The sequence below is a fragment of the Xenopus tropicalis genome, chromosome 3 (assembly GCF_000004195.4).
Source record: "Xenopus tropicalis strain Nigerian chromosome 3, UCB_Xtro_10.0, whole genome shotgun sequence".
Classification (NCBI taxonomy): domain Eukaryota; kingdom Metazoa; phylum Chordata; class Amphibia; order Anura; family Pipidae; genus Xenopus; species Xenopus tropicalis.
The window spans coordinates 259541-274540 of record NC_030679.2 but is presented as its reverse complement, the minus strand read 5'-3'; the positions used below and the strand labels follow the sequence as shown (position 1 = coordinate 274540).

At 47.6% G+C, this 15000-nt stretch overlaps 1 protein-coding gene across 2 annotated transcripts in view; it reads right to left on the bottom strand.

Moving 5' to 3' along the window:
• Positions 1 to 14748: 14748 nt before the first annotated feature.
• Positions 14749 to 15000, bottom strand: part of dera (deoxyribose-phosphate aldolase (putative)) — a 40119-nt gene continuing 39867 nt past the window's right edge. For both annotated transcript variants that reach the window (XM_031897812.1, NM_001004891.1), the window contains one exon: positions 14749 to 15000. This exon is cut by the window's right edge and continues 495 nt beyond it. The gene's annotated coding sequence lies outside the window, so the exon portion shown is untranslated.

Below are 15000 nucleotides of genomic sequence, written 5' to 3'. Positions count from 1 at the left end.
ATACACACACTCACTCCTATACACACACTCACTCCTACACACTCACTCACTCCTATACACACACTCACTCCTATACACTCACTCACTCCTATACACACACTCACTCCTATACACTCACTCCTATACACACACTCACTCCTATACACACACTCACTCCTATACACTCACTCCTATACACACACTCACTCCTATACACACACACTCAATCCTATACACACACTCATTCCTATACACTCACTCACTCCTATACACTCACTCCTATACACACACTCACTCCTATACACACACTCACTCCTATACACTCACTCCTATACACACACTCACTCCTATACACTCACTCCTATACACACACTCACTCCTATACACACACTCACTCCTATACACTCACTCCTATACACACACTCACTCCTATACACACACTCACTCCTATACACACACTCAATCCTATACACACACTCATTCCTATACACTCACTCACTCCTATACACTCACTCCTATACACACACTCACTCCTATACACTCACTCACTCCTATACACACACTCACTCCTATACACACACTCACTCCTATACACTCACTCACTCCTATACACACACTCACTCCTATACACTCACTCACTCCTATACACACACTCACTCCTATACACTCACTCCTATACACACACTCACTCCTATACACACACTCACTCACAGACACACTTATACACACTCACTCCTATACACACAATCACTCCTATACACACACTCACTCACAGACACACTTATACACACTCACTCCTATACACACAATCCCTCTCCCCTGCACAGCTTTCATCTCTGTATAAACAACCCCCCCCATCATCTCATACACACTCATACACACTCACTCCTATACACCCAATCCCTCCCTCCCCTGCACAGCTTTCATCTCTGTATAAACAACCCCCCCCCATCATCTCATACACACTCATACACACTCACTCCTATACACACAATCCTCCCCTGCACAGCTTTCATCTCTGTATAAACAACCCCCCCCATCATCTCATACACACTCATACACACTCACTCCTATACACACAATCCCTCTCCCCTGCACAGCTTTCATCTCTGTATAAAACAAGCCCCCCCCCATCATCTCATACACTCCTATACACACACTCACTCCTATACACACACTCACTTCTATACACACACTCACTTCTATACACACACTCACTCCTATACACTCACTCACTCCTATACACACTCACTCACTCATATACACACACTCACTCCTATACACTCACTCCTATACACACACTCACTCACTCCTATACACTCACTCACTCCTATACACACACTCACTCCTATACACTCACTCACTCCTATACACACACTCACTCCTATACACTCACTCACTCACTCACTCCTATACACTCACTCACTCCTATACACACACTCACTCCTATACACACACTCACTCACTCCTATACACTCACTCCTATACACTCACTCACTCCTATACACACACTCACTCACTCCTATACACACACACACTCACTCCTATACACTCACTCACTCCTATACACACACTCACTCCTATACACTCACTCACTCCTATACACTCACTCACTCCTATACACACACTCACTCCTATACACACACTCACTCACTCCTATACACTCACTCCTATACACTCACTCACTCCTATACACACACTCACTCACTCCTATACACACACACACTCACTCCTATACACTCACTCACTCCTATACACACACTCACTCCTATACACTCACTCACTCCTATACACTCACTCACTCCTATACACACACTCACTCCTATACACACACTCACTCACTCCTATACACTCACTCCTATACACTCACTCACTCCTATACACACACTCACTCACTCCTATACACACACACACTCACTCCTATACACTCACTCACTCCTATACACACACTCACTCCTATACACTCACTCACTCCTATACACTCACTCACTCCTATACACACACTCACTCCTATACACACACTCACTCACTCCTATACACTCACTCCTATACACTCACTCACTCCTATACACACACTCACTCACTCCTATACACTCACTCACTCCTATACACTCACTCACTCCTATACACTCACTCCTATACACACACTCACTCCTATACACACACTCACTTCTATACACACACTCACTTCTATACACACACTCACTCCTATACACTCACTCACTCCTATACACACTCACTCACTCATATACACACACTCACTCCTATACACTCACTCCTATACACACACTCACTCACTCCTATACACTCACTCACTCCTATACACACACTCACTCCTATACACTCACTCACTCCTATACACACACTCACTCCTATACACTCACTCACTCACTCACTCCTATACACTCACTCACTCCTATACACACACTCACTCCTATACACACACTCACTCACTCCTATACACTCACTCCTATACACTCACTCACTCCTATACACACACTCACTCACTCCTATACACACACACACTCACTCCTATACACTCACTCACTCCTATACACACACTCACTCCTATACACTCACTCACTCCTATACACTCACTCACTCCTATACACACACTCACTCCTATACACACACTCACTCACTCCTATACACTCACTCCTATACACTCACTCACTCCTATACACACACTCACTCACTCTATACACTCACTCACTCCTATACACACACTCACTCCTATACACTCACTCACTCCTATACACACACTCACTCCTATACACTCACTCACTCCTATACACTCACTCACTCCTATACACACACTCACTCCTATACACTCACTCACTCCTATACACACTCACTCACTCATATACACACACTCACTCCTATACACTCACTCACTCCTATACACACACTCACTCACTCCTATACACTCACTCACTCCTATACACACACTCACTCCTATACACTCACTCACTCCTATACACACACTCACTCCTATACACTCACTCACTCCTATACACTCACTCACTCCTATACACACACTCACTCCTATACACACACTCACTCCTATACACTCACTCCTATACACACACTCACTCCTATACACTCACTCCTATACACACACTTACTCACAGACACACTTATACACACTCACTCCTATACACACAATCACTCCTATACACACACTCACTCCTATACACACAATCACTCCTATACACACACTCACTCACAGACACACTTATACACACTCACTCCTATACACTCACTCTTATACACACACTTACTCACAGACACACTTATACACTCACTCACTCCTATACACTCACTCCTATACACACACTCACTCCTATACACTCACTCCTATACACACACTTACTCACAGACACACTTATACACTCACTCACTCCTATACACTCACTCCTATACACACACTCACTCCTATACACTCACTCCTATACACACACTTACTCACAGACACACTTATACACAGACACTCCTATACACTCACTCACTCCTATACACTCACTCTCTCCTATACACACACTCACTCACTCCTATACACTCACTCACTCCTATACACTCACTCACTCCTATACACTCACTCACTCCTATACACACTCACTCACTCCTATACACACAATCCCTCTCTCCCCTGCACAACTTTCATCTCTGTATAAACAACCCCCCCCCATCATCTCATACACTCATACACTCCTATACACACACTCACTCCTATACACACCCTCACTCCCATACACACACTCACTCCTATACACACACTCAATCCTATACACACACTCATTCCTATACACTCACTCACTCCTATACACTCACTCACTCCTATACACTCACTCCTATACACACACTCACTCCTATACACACACTCACTCCTATACACTCACTCCTATACACACACTCACTCCTATACACACACTCACTCCTATACACACAAATCCTATACACACACTCATTCCTATACATTCACTCACTCCTATACACTCACTCCTATACACTCACTCACTCCTATACACACACTCACTCCTATACACACACTCACTCCTATACACTCACTCACTCCTATACACACACTCACTCCTATACACCTACTCACTCCTATACACACACTCACTCCTATACACTCACTCCTATACACACACTCACTCCTATACACACACTCACTCCTATACACTCACTCCTATACACACACTCACTCCTATACACACACTCAATCCTATACACACACTCATTCCTATACACTCACTCACTCCTATACACTCACTCCTATACACACACTCACTCCTATACACTCACTCCTATACACACACTCACTCCTATACACACACTCACTCCTATACACACACTCACTCCTATACACTCACTCACTCCTATACACCACACTCACTCCTATACACTCACTCCTATACACACACTCACTCCTATACACTCACTCCTACACACACTCACTCCTATACACACACTCACTCCTATACACTCACTCCTATACACACACTCACTCCTATACACACACTCAATCCTATACACTCACTCACTCCTATACACACACTCACTCACTCCTATACACTCACTCACTCCTATACACACACACACTCACTCCTATACACTCACTCACTCCTATACACACACTCACTCCTATACACTCACTCACTCCTATACACTCACTCACTCCTATACACACACTCACTCCTATACACACACTCACTCACTCCTATACACTCACTCCTATACACTCACTCACTCCTATACACACACTCACTCACTCCTATACACTCACTCACTCCTATACACACACTCACTCCTATACACTCACTCACTCCTATACACACACTCACTCCTATACACTCACTCACTCCTATACACTCACTCACTCCTATACACACACTCACTCCTATACACACACTCACTCCTATACACTCACTCCTATACACACACTTACTCACAGACACACTTATACACACTCACTCCTATACACAAAATCACTCCTATACACACACTCACTCCTATACACACAATCACTCCTATACACACACTCACTCACAGACACACTTATACACACTCACTCCTATACACTCACTCTTATACACACACTTACTCACAGACACACTTATACACTCACTCACTCCTATACACTCACTCCTATACACACACTCACTCCTATATACTCACTCCTATACACACACTCACTCCTATACACTCACTCCTATACACACACTTACTCACAGACACACTTATACACTCACTCACTCCTATACACTCACTCCTATACACACACTCACTCCTATACACACACTCACTCCTATACACACACTTACTCACAGACACACTTATACACAGACACTCCTATACACTCACTCACTCCTATACACTCACTCTCTCCTATACACACACTCACTCACTCCTATACACTCACTCACTCACTCATCCTATACACTCACTCACTCCTATACACACTCACTCACTCCTATACACACAATCCCTCTCTCCCCTGCACAACTTTCATCTCTGTATAAACAACCCCCCCCCATCATCTCATACACTCATACACTCCTATACACACACTCACTCCTATACACACCCTCACTCCCATACACACACTCACTCCTATACACACACTCAATCCTATACACACACTCATTCCTATACACTCACTCACTCCTATACACTCACTCACTCCTATACACTCACTCCTATACACACACTCACTCCTATACACTCACTCCTATACACACACTCACTCCTATACACACACTCACTCCTATACACACACTCAATCCTATACACACACTCATTCCTATACATTCACTCACTCCTATACACTCACTCCTATACACTCACTCACTCCTATACACACACTCACTCCTATACACACACTCACTCCTATACACTCACTCACTCCTATACACACACTCACTCCTATACACCTACTCACTCCTATACCACACACTCACTCCTATACACTCACTCCTATACACACACTCACTCCTATACACACACTCACTCCTATACACTCACTCCTATACACACACTCACTCCTATACACACACTCAATCCTATACACACACTCATTCCTATACACTCACTCACTCCTATACACTCACTCCTATACACACACTCACTCCTATACACTCACTCCTATACACACACTCACTCCTATACACACACTCACTCCTATACACACACTCACTCCTATACACTCACTCACTCCTATACACACACTCACTCCTATACACTCACTCCTATACACACACTCACTCCTATACACTCACTCCTATACACACACTCACTCCTATACACACACTCACTCCTATACACTCACTCCTATACACACACTCACTCCTATACACACACTCAATCCTATACACACACTCATTCCTATACACTCACTCACTCCTATACACTCACTCCTATACACACACTCACTCCTATACACACCACTCACTCCTATACACTCACTCCTATACACTCACTCCTATACACACACTCACTCCTATACACTCACTCCTATACACACACTCACTCCTATACACACACTCACTCCTATACACACACTCACTCCTATACACTCACTCCTATACACACACTCACTCCTATACACACACTCAATCCTATACACACACTCATTCCTATACACTCACTCACTCCTATACACTCACTCCTATACACACACTCACTCCTATACACTCACTCCTATACACACACTCACTCCTATACACACACTCACTCCTATACACACACTCACTCCTATACACACACTCACTCCTATACACTCACTCCTATACACACACTCACTCCTATACAAACACTCACTCCTATACACACACTCAATCCTATACACACACTCATTCCTATACACTCACTCACTCCTATACACTCACTCCTATACACACACTCACTCCTATACACACACTCACTCCTATACACACACTCACTCCTATACACTCACTCACTCCTATACACACACTCACTCCTATACACTCACTCACTCCTATACACACACTCACTCCTATACACTCACTCCTATACACACACTCACTCCTATACACACACTCACTCACAGACACACTTATACACACTCACTCCTATACACACAATCCCTCTCCCCTGCACAGCTTTCATCTCTGTATAAACAACCCCCCCCATCATCTCATACACACTCATACACACTCACTCCTATACACCCAATCCCTCCCTCCCCTGCACAGCTTTCATCTCTGTATAAACAACCCCCCCCCATCATCTCATACACACTCATACACACTCACTCCTATACACACAATCCCTCCCCTGCACAGCTTTCATCTCTGTATAAACAACCCCCCCCCCATCATCTCATACACACTCATACACACTCACTCCTATACACACAATCCCTCTCCCCTGCACAGCTTTCATCTCTGTATAAACAAGGCCCCCCCCCCCCCCATCATCTCATACACTCCTATACACACACTCACTCCTATACACACCACTCACTTCTATACACACACTCACTTCTATACACACACTCTCTCCTATACACTCACTCACTCCTATACACACTCACTCACTCATATACACTCACTCACTCATATACACACACTCACTCCTATACACTCACTCACTCCTATACACACACTCACTCACTCCTATACACTCACTCCTATACACACACTCACTCCTATACACTCACTCACTCCTATACACACACTCACTCCTATACACTCACTCACTCCTATACACACACTCACTCCTATACACACACTCATTCCTATACACTCACTCACTCCTATACACTCACTCACTCCTATACACTCACTCCTATACACACACTCACTCCTATACACTCACTCCTATACACACACTCACTCCTATACACACACTCACTCCTATACACACACTCAATCCTATACACACACTCATTCCTATACATTCACTCACTCCTATACACTCACTCCTATACACTCACTCACTCCTATACACACACTCACTCCTATACACACACTCACTCCTATACACTCACTCACTCCTATACACACACTCACTCCTATACACCTACTCACTCCTATACACACACTCACTCCTATACACTCACTCCTATACACACACTCACTCCTATACACACACTCACTCCTATACACTCACTCCTATACACACACTCAATCCTATACACACACTCATTCCTATACACTCACTCACTCCTATACACTCACTCCTATACACACACTCACTCCTATACACTCACTCCTATACACACACTCACTCCTATACACACACTCACTCCTATACACACACTCACTCCTATACACTCACTCACTCCTATACACACACTCACTCCTATACACTCACTCCTATACACACACTCACTCCTATACACTCACTCCTATACACACACTCACTCCTATACACACACTCACTCCTATACACTCACTCCTATACACACACTCACTCCTATACACACACTCAATCCTATACACACACTCATTCCTATACACTCACTCACTCCTATACACTCACTCCTATACACACACTCACTCCTATACACACACTCACTCCTATACACTCACTCCTATACACTCACTCCTATACACACACTCACTCCTATACACTCACTCCTATACACACACTCACTCCTATACACACACTCACTCCTATACACACACTCACTCCTATACACTCACTCCTATACACACACTCACTCCTATACACACACTCAATCCTATACACACACTCATTCCTATACACTCACTCACTCCTATACACTCACTCCTATACACACACTCACTCCTATACACACACTCACTCCTATACACTCACTCCTATACACACACTCACTCCTATACACACACTCACTCCTATACACACACTCACTCCTATACACACACTCACTCCTATACACTCACTCCTATACACACACTCACTCCTATACAAACACTCACTCCTATACACACACTCAATCCTATACACACACTCATTCCTATACACTCACTCACTCCTATACACTCACTCCTATACACACACTCACTCCTATACACACACTCACTCCTATACACACACTCACTCCTATACACTCACTCACTCCTATACACACACTCACTCCTATACACTCACTCACTCCTATACACACACTCACTCCTATACACTCACTCCTATACACACACTCACTCCTATACACACACTCACTCACAGACACACTTATACACACTCACTCCTATACACACAATCCCTCTCCCCTGCACAGCTTTCATCTCTGTATAAACAACCCCCCCCATCATCTCATACACACTCATACACACTCACTCCTATACACCCAATCCCTCCCTCCCCTGCACAGCTTTCATCTCTGTATAAACAACCCCCCCCCATCATCTCATACACACTCATACACACTCACTCCTATACACACAATCCCTCCCCTGCACAGCTTTCATCTCTGTATAAACAACCCCCCCCCCATCATCTCATACACACTCATACACACTCACTCCTATACACACAATCCCTCTCCCCTGCACAGCTTTCATCTCTGTATAAACAAGGCCCCCCCCCCCATCATCTCATACACTCCTATACACACACTCACTCCTATACACACACTCACTTCTATACACACACTCACTTCTATACACACACTCTCTCCTATACACTCACTCACTCCTATACACACTCACTCACTCATATACACTCACTCACTCATATACACACACTCACTCCTATACACTCACTCACTCCTATACACACACTCACTCACTCCTATACACTCACTCCTATACACACACTCACTCCTATACACTCACTCACTCCTATACACACACTCACTCCTATACACTCACTCACTCCTATACACACACTCACTCCTATACACACACTCACTCCTATACACTCACTCCTATACACACACTTACTCACAGACACACTTATACACACTCACTCTTATACACACAATCACTCCTATACACACACTCACTCCTATACACACAATCACTCCTATACACACACTCACTCACAGACACACTTATACACACTCACTCCTATACACACACTCACTCCTATACACACAATCACTCCTATACACACACTCACTCCTATACACACACTCACTCACAGACACACTTATACACACTCACTCCTATACACTCACTCCTATACACACACTTACTCACAGACACACTTATACACTCACTCACTCCTATACACTCACTCCTATACACACACTCACTCCTATACACTCACTCCTATACACACACTCACTCACTCACAGACACACTTATACACACTCACTCCTATACACTCACTCACTCCTATACACTCACTCTCTCCTATACACACACTCACTCACTCCTATACACTCACTCACTCCTATACACTCACTCCTATACACTCACTCCTATACACACACTCACTCAGACACTCCTATACACTCACTCACTCCTATACACTCACTCACTCCTATACACACACTCACTCCTATAGACACACTCACTCACAGACACACTTATACACACTCACTCACACTCCACTTAGAATTTGTGGGATTTTACTCACCTCCAAATACTTTGATGCCCCCGACAATGTGCCTGAGACTGGAGACAGTCTCCACTTTGGGGGGGGGGAGTCACTTTCCTATTTACAGAGTGAGGCCTATGGGGAATGAGGAGGCTCAGCTTAGTAACAGTAACCGCAACCCCGGCTCCCATTGGGGAACAGGTAGGCTCCACCCCCATAGGAAAGGATTGCGCTGCTGCAGAGACACCGAGCTATGGGCAGAGGGGTGGGGGTCGGACCCCCTTAGAGTATGGGCAGCAGGGGGGGCCCAAAGAGATGCAAAGATGGGATTTATGGGTCACAAAGTAGGTGGGACTATGAGGGTTGGGTGGGGTTTACATGGGATTAGCATAATTGGGAGTGGCCAGCTCTGTGACCCTAAATGCAAAGGGCCCCCACCCAAGGGGCTTGTGTGATTAATAATTGGGGTCCCCTGCTAAGTAATATGGGCATCATGACATGGGCGTACCCCCCCCCCCCTTACAGCTGATTGGAGGAGGCTCCCCTAATAGAGCTGATGGGGGGGGAAGGATTATTGTTTTCCATTCTAGGGGGGACCAAATGCCCCGATACCCCCTCAGGTCAGGGCTACAGGTAGCCATCAGCTTGTGTTCATAATGGGGGTGGCAAATAGAGTCCCAGCACTTTAATTGCCATTGGCCAGACTTGCCCAACCCATAAGGGCCGGGGGTATTAAGGGTAAATGGAACTCACTGGGGCAGGACGAGCAAATGAGAGGTAAGTACCCTACACCGGGGGCAGATATTGCGCCTGAGACGCCGCTGCCACTAATGTTTTATGTATTGTCCGGAATCCTGGGAGTTTCTAAATGAGAAGTCTTTGCTGGAGAGAATTACAGCCTGCGGCGGGAAGGGCTCCCGGGAGCCCCCATAGAAATGAAATAGATGCGCCTGGAAGTTTCAAGGGCGAAGCTTCTGAGTTGCTCCTTCCTGGGACTGAGGAGTAAGCAGCTTTTTACTAGCGCTCGGTACAAAAAGGTCACAGTCGCAACCTGCACCTCCTCTCATCCTCCTCCCTGCGCCAACAAAGCATTGCCCCAAATACTGCCCCCAGTGCCATAAAGCCCTCAGCAGGCAGCACTGATAGGATGGGTGGGAGTTGGCTGTATGAGCTGGGGGGGCGGCTGTATGAACTGCCTGGGAGTTGGGAAGCACTTAATGTGCTGGGGGGCCGGGAGTTGGAAAGTAATTAATGTGCTGGGGGGCCAGGAGTTGGAAAGCAATTCATTTGCTGTGGTGCAGGAGTTGGAACACAATTAATGTGCTGGGGGGGGCAGGAGTTGGAAAGCATTTAATGTGCTGGGGGGGCAGGAGTTGGAAAACAATTAATGTGCTGGGGGGCAGGAGTTGGAACGCAATTAATGTGCTGGGGGGCCAGGAGTTGGAATGCATTTAATGTGCTGGGGGCAGGAGTTGGAAAGCATTTAATGTGCTGGGGGGCAGGAGTTGGAAAACAATTAATGTGCTGGGGGGCAGGAGTTGGAACGCAATTAATGTGCTGGGGGGCCAGGAGTTGGAATGCATTTAATGTGCTGGGGGCAGGAGTTGGAAAGCATTTAATGTGCTGGGGGGGCCAGGAGTTGGAAAGCAACTAATGTGCTGGGGAGCCAGGCAGGGCTGCCATCAGGGGGGCACAGGGGGGACAGTTGTCCCGGGCCCGGACGATCGTCCCTTTAAAGGTGTGTGCGCGTGACGTCAGTGCGCACGGGGCGCAACCTTATAGAAGAGTGGTTGCAGCGGTGATCTGGGGGACAAAAGAGGAGGACGGAGCCGGAGGAAGCAGGTGGGTGCTGGGGGGAGCAGGGGGAACTGGAGGACGCTGGGAGGGAGCTAGGGGGAGCTGGAGGACGCTGGGAGGGAGCTGAATGATGCTGGGGGGAGCTGGGAGCTTCCCTTGGGCCCAACTCAACTCTTCCAGTTCCCTTGGCCCAACCCGTCTCCCACAGTTCCGCTGGGCACTTCCCTGGGGCCCAACCCAAGTCTCCCACAGTTCCCTGGGGCCCAACCCAAGTCTCCCACAGTTGCCTTGGGCCCATACCAAGTCTCCCACAGTTCCCTTGGGCCCAATCCAAGTCTCCCACAGTTCCCTTGGGCCCAATCCAAGTCTCCCACAGTTGCCTTGGGCCCAATCCAAGTCTCCCACAGTTGCCTTGGGCCCAACCCAAGTCTCCCACAGTTGCCTTGGGCCCAACCCAAGTCTCCCACAGTTGCCTTGGGCCCAACCCCAGTCTCCCACAGTTCCCTTGGGCCCATACCAAGTCTCCCACAGTTGCCTTGGGCCCATACCAAGTCTCCCACAGTTCCCTTGGGCCCAACCCAAGTATCCCACAGTTGCCTTGGGCCCAACCCAAGTATCCCACAGTTGCCTTGGGCCCAACCCAAGTATCCCACAGTTGCCTTGGGCCCAACCCAAGTATCCCACAGTTGCCTTGGGCCCAACCCAAGTATCCCACAGTTCCCTTGGGCCCAACCCAAGTCTCCCACAGTTGCCTTGGGCCCATACCAAATCTCCCACAGTTGTCTTGGGCCCTATCTAAGTCTCCCACTGTCCCTTTGGGCCCAACCCAAGTATCCCACAGTTGCCTTGGGCCCGACCCAAGTCTCACACAGTTCCATCGGGTGCTTCCCTTGGGCCCAACCCAAGTCTCCCACAGTTCCATCGGGTGCTTCCCTTGGGCCCAACCCAAGTCTCCCACAGTTCTGTCATGCTGTTCCCTTGGGCCCAACCCAACTCTCCCAGTTCCCTTGGTCCCAAACCAAGAGAGTTGCCTTGGGCCCAACCCAAGTCTCCCACAGTTCTGTTGGGCTCCTCCCTTGTGCCCAAACTAAGTCTCCCACAGTTCCCTTGTGCCCAATCTAAGTCTTCCTCAGGTCCCTTGGGCCCAATCCAAGTCTCCCACAGTTCCCTTGGGCCCAATCCAAGTCTTTCACAGTTCCCTTGGGCCTAATCTAAGGCTCCCTCCGGTCCCTTTGGCCCAATCCAAGTCTCCCACAGTTCCCTTGGGCCCTATCCAAGTCTTTCACAGTTCCCTTGGGTCTAATCTAAGGCTCCCTCCGGTCCCTTTGGCCCAATCCAAGTCTCCCACAGTTCCCTTGGGCCCTATCCAAGTCTTTCACAGTTCCCTTGGGCCCAATCCAAGTCTCCCACAGTTCCCTTGGGCCCAATCCAAGTCTTTCACAGTTCCCTTGGGCCTAATCTAAGGCTCCCTCCGGTCCCTTTGGCCCAATCCAAGTCTCCCACAGTTCCCTTGGGCCCTATCCAAGTCTTTCACAGTTCCCTTGGGCCCAATCCAAGTCTTTCACAGTTCCCTTGGGCCCAAACCAAGTCTTTCACAGTTCCCTTGGGCCCAAACCAAGTCTTTCACAGTTCCCTTGGGCCCAAACCAAGTCTTTCACAGTTCCCTTGGGCCCAATCCAAGTCTTTCACAGTTCCCTTGGGCCCAATCCAAGTCTTTCACAGTTCCCTTGGGCCCAAACCAAGTCTTTCACAGTTCCCTTGGGCCCAAACCAAGTCTTTCACAGTTCCCTTGGGCCCAATCCAAGTCTTTCACAGTTCCCTTGGGCCCAATCCAAGTCTTTCACAGTTCCCTTGGGCCCAACCCCAGTCTCCCACAGTTCCCTTGGGCCCAATCCAAGTCTTTCACAGTTCCCTTGGGCCCAAACCAAGTCTTTCACAGTTCCCTTGGGCCCAAACCAAGTCTTTCACAGTTCCCTTGGGCCCAATCCAAGTCTTTCACAGTTCCCTTGGGCCCAACCCCAGTCTCCCACAGTTCCCTTGGGCCCAACCCCAGTCTCCCACAGTTCCCTTGGGCCCAACCCCAGTCTCCCACAGTTGCCTTGGGCCCAACCCCAGTCTCCCACAGTTGCCTTGGGCCCAACCCCAGTCTCCCACAGTTCCCTTGGGCCCAACCCCAGTCTCCCACAGTTCCCTTGGGCCCAACCCAAGTCTCCCACAGTTCCCTTGGGCCCAACCCAAGTCTCCCACAGTTCAAATCAGAGGAACACATTACAGAACAGCAGGACCCCAGCACCCAACCCAAGTCCCAATGCTCATTATCCCCCCATCACCCAATTGTAGCACCCGGGAGCTTGGGGCTCATTGGGAAGTTGGCAGTAGGAAGGCCTTTCCCTCAGAAAGAAGAATGTGTGTGTGACCCAACAGAACCTCCAGCGCCAAGTCCCTCCCTGTGGCTTCTACAAACCCAACAGGACACTTGGTAAAAAAGTGCATTTTATTTGCTGCTATAAGAGAACAATTATTGGGGTAAATCAGGGCCAATCAGGCGGTACCTGAGAAAGACACAAGACATGGCGGAAATTCCCTCTTCTTCCGCCAAACGTAACTGAGAAACCCAAATGCATTTGTGACTCCTGGGGCAGAATCAGAACAGAACAGCCCCTAAGGCCCCCCCCCCCCGGCTGTATAATTAGAGTGAAACCCACTGTGGCCCTAACATGTGCCTCC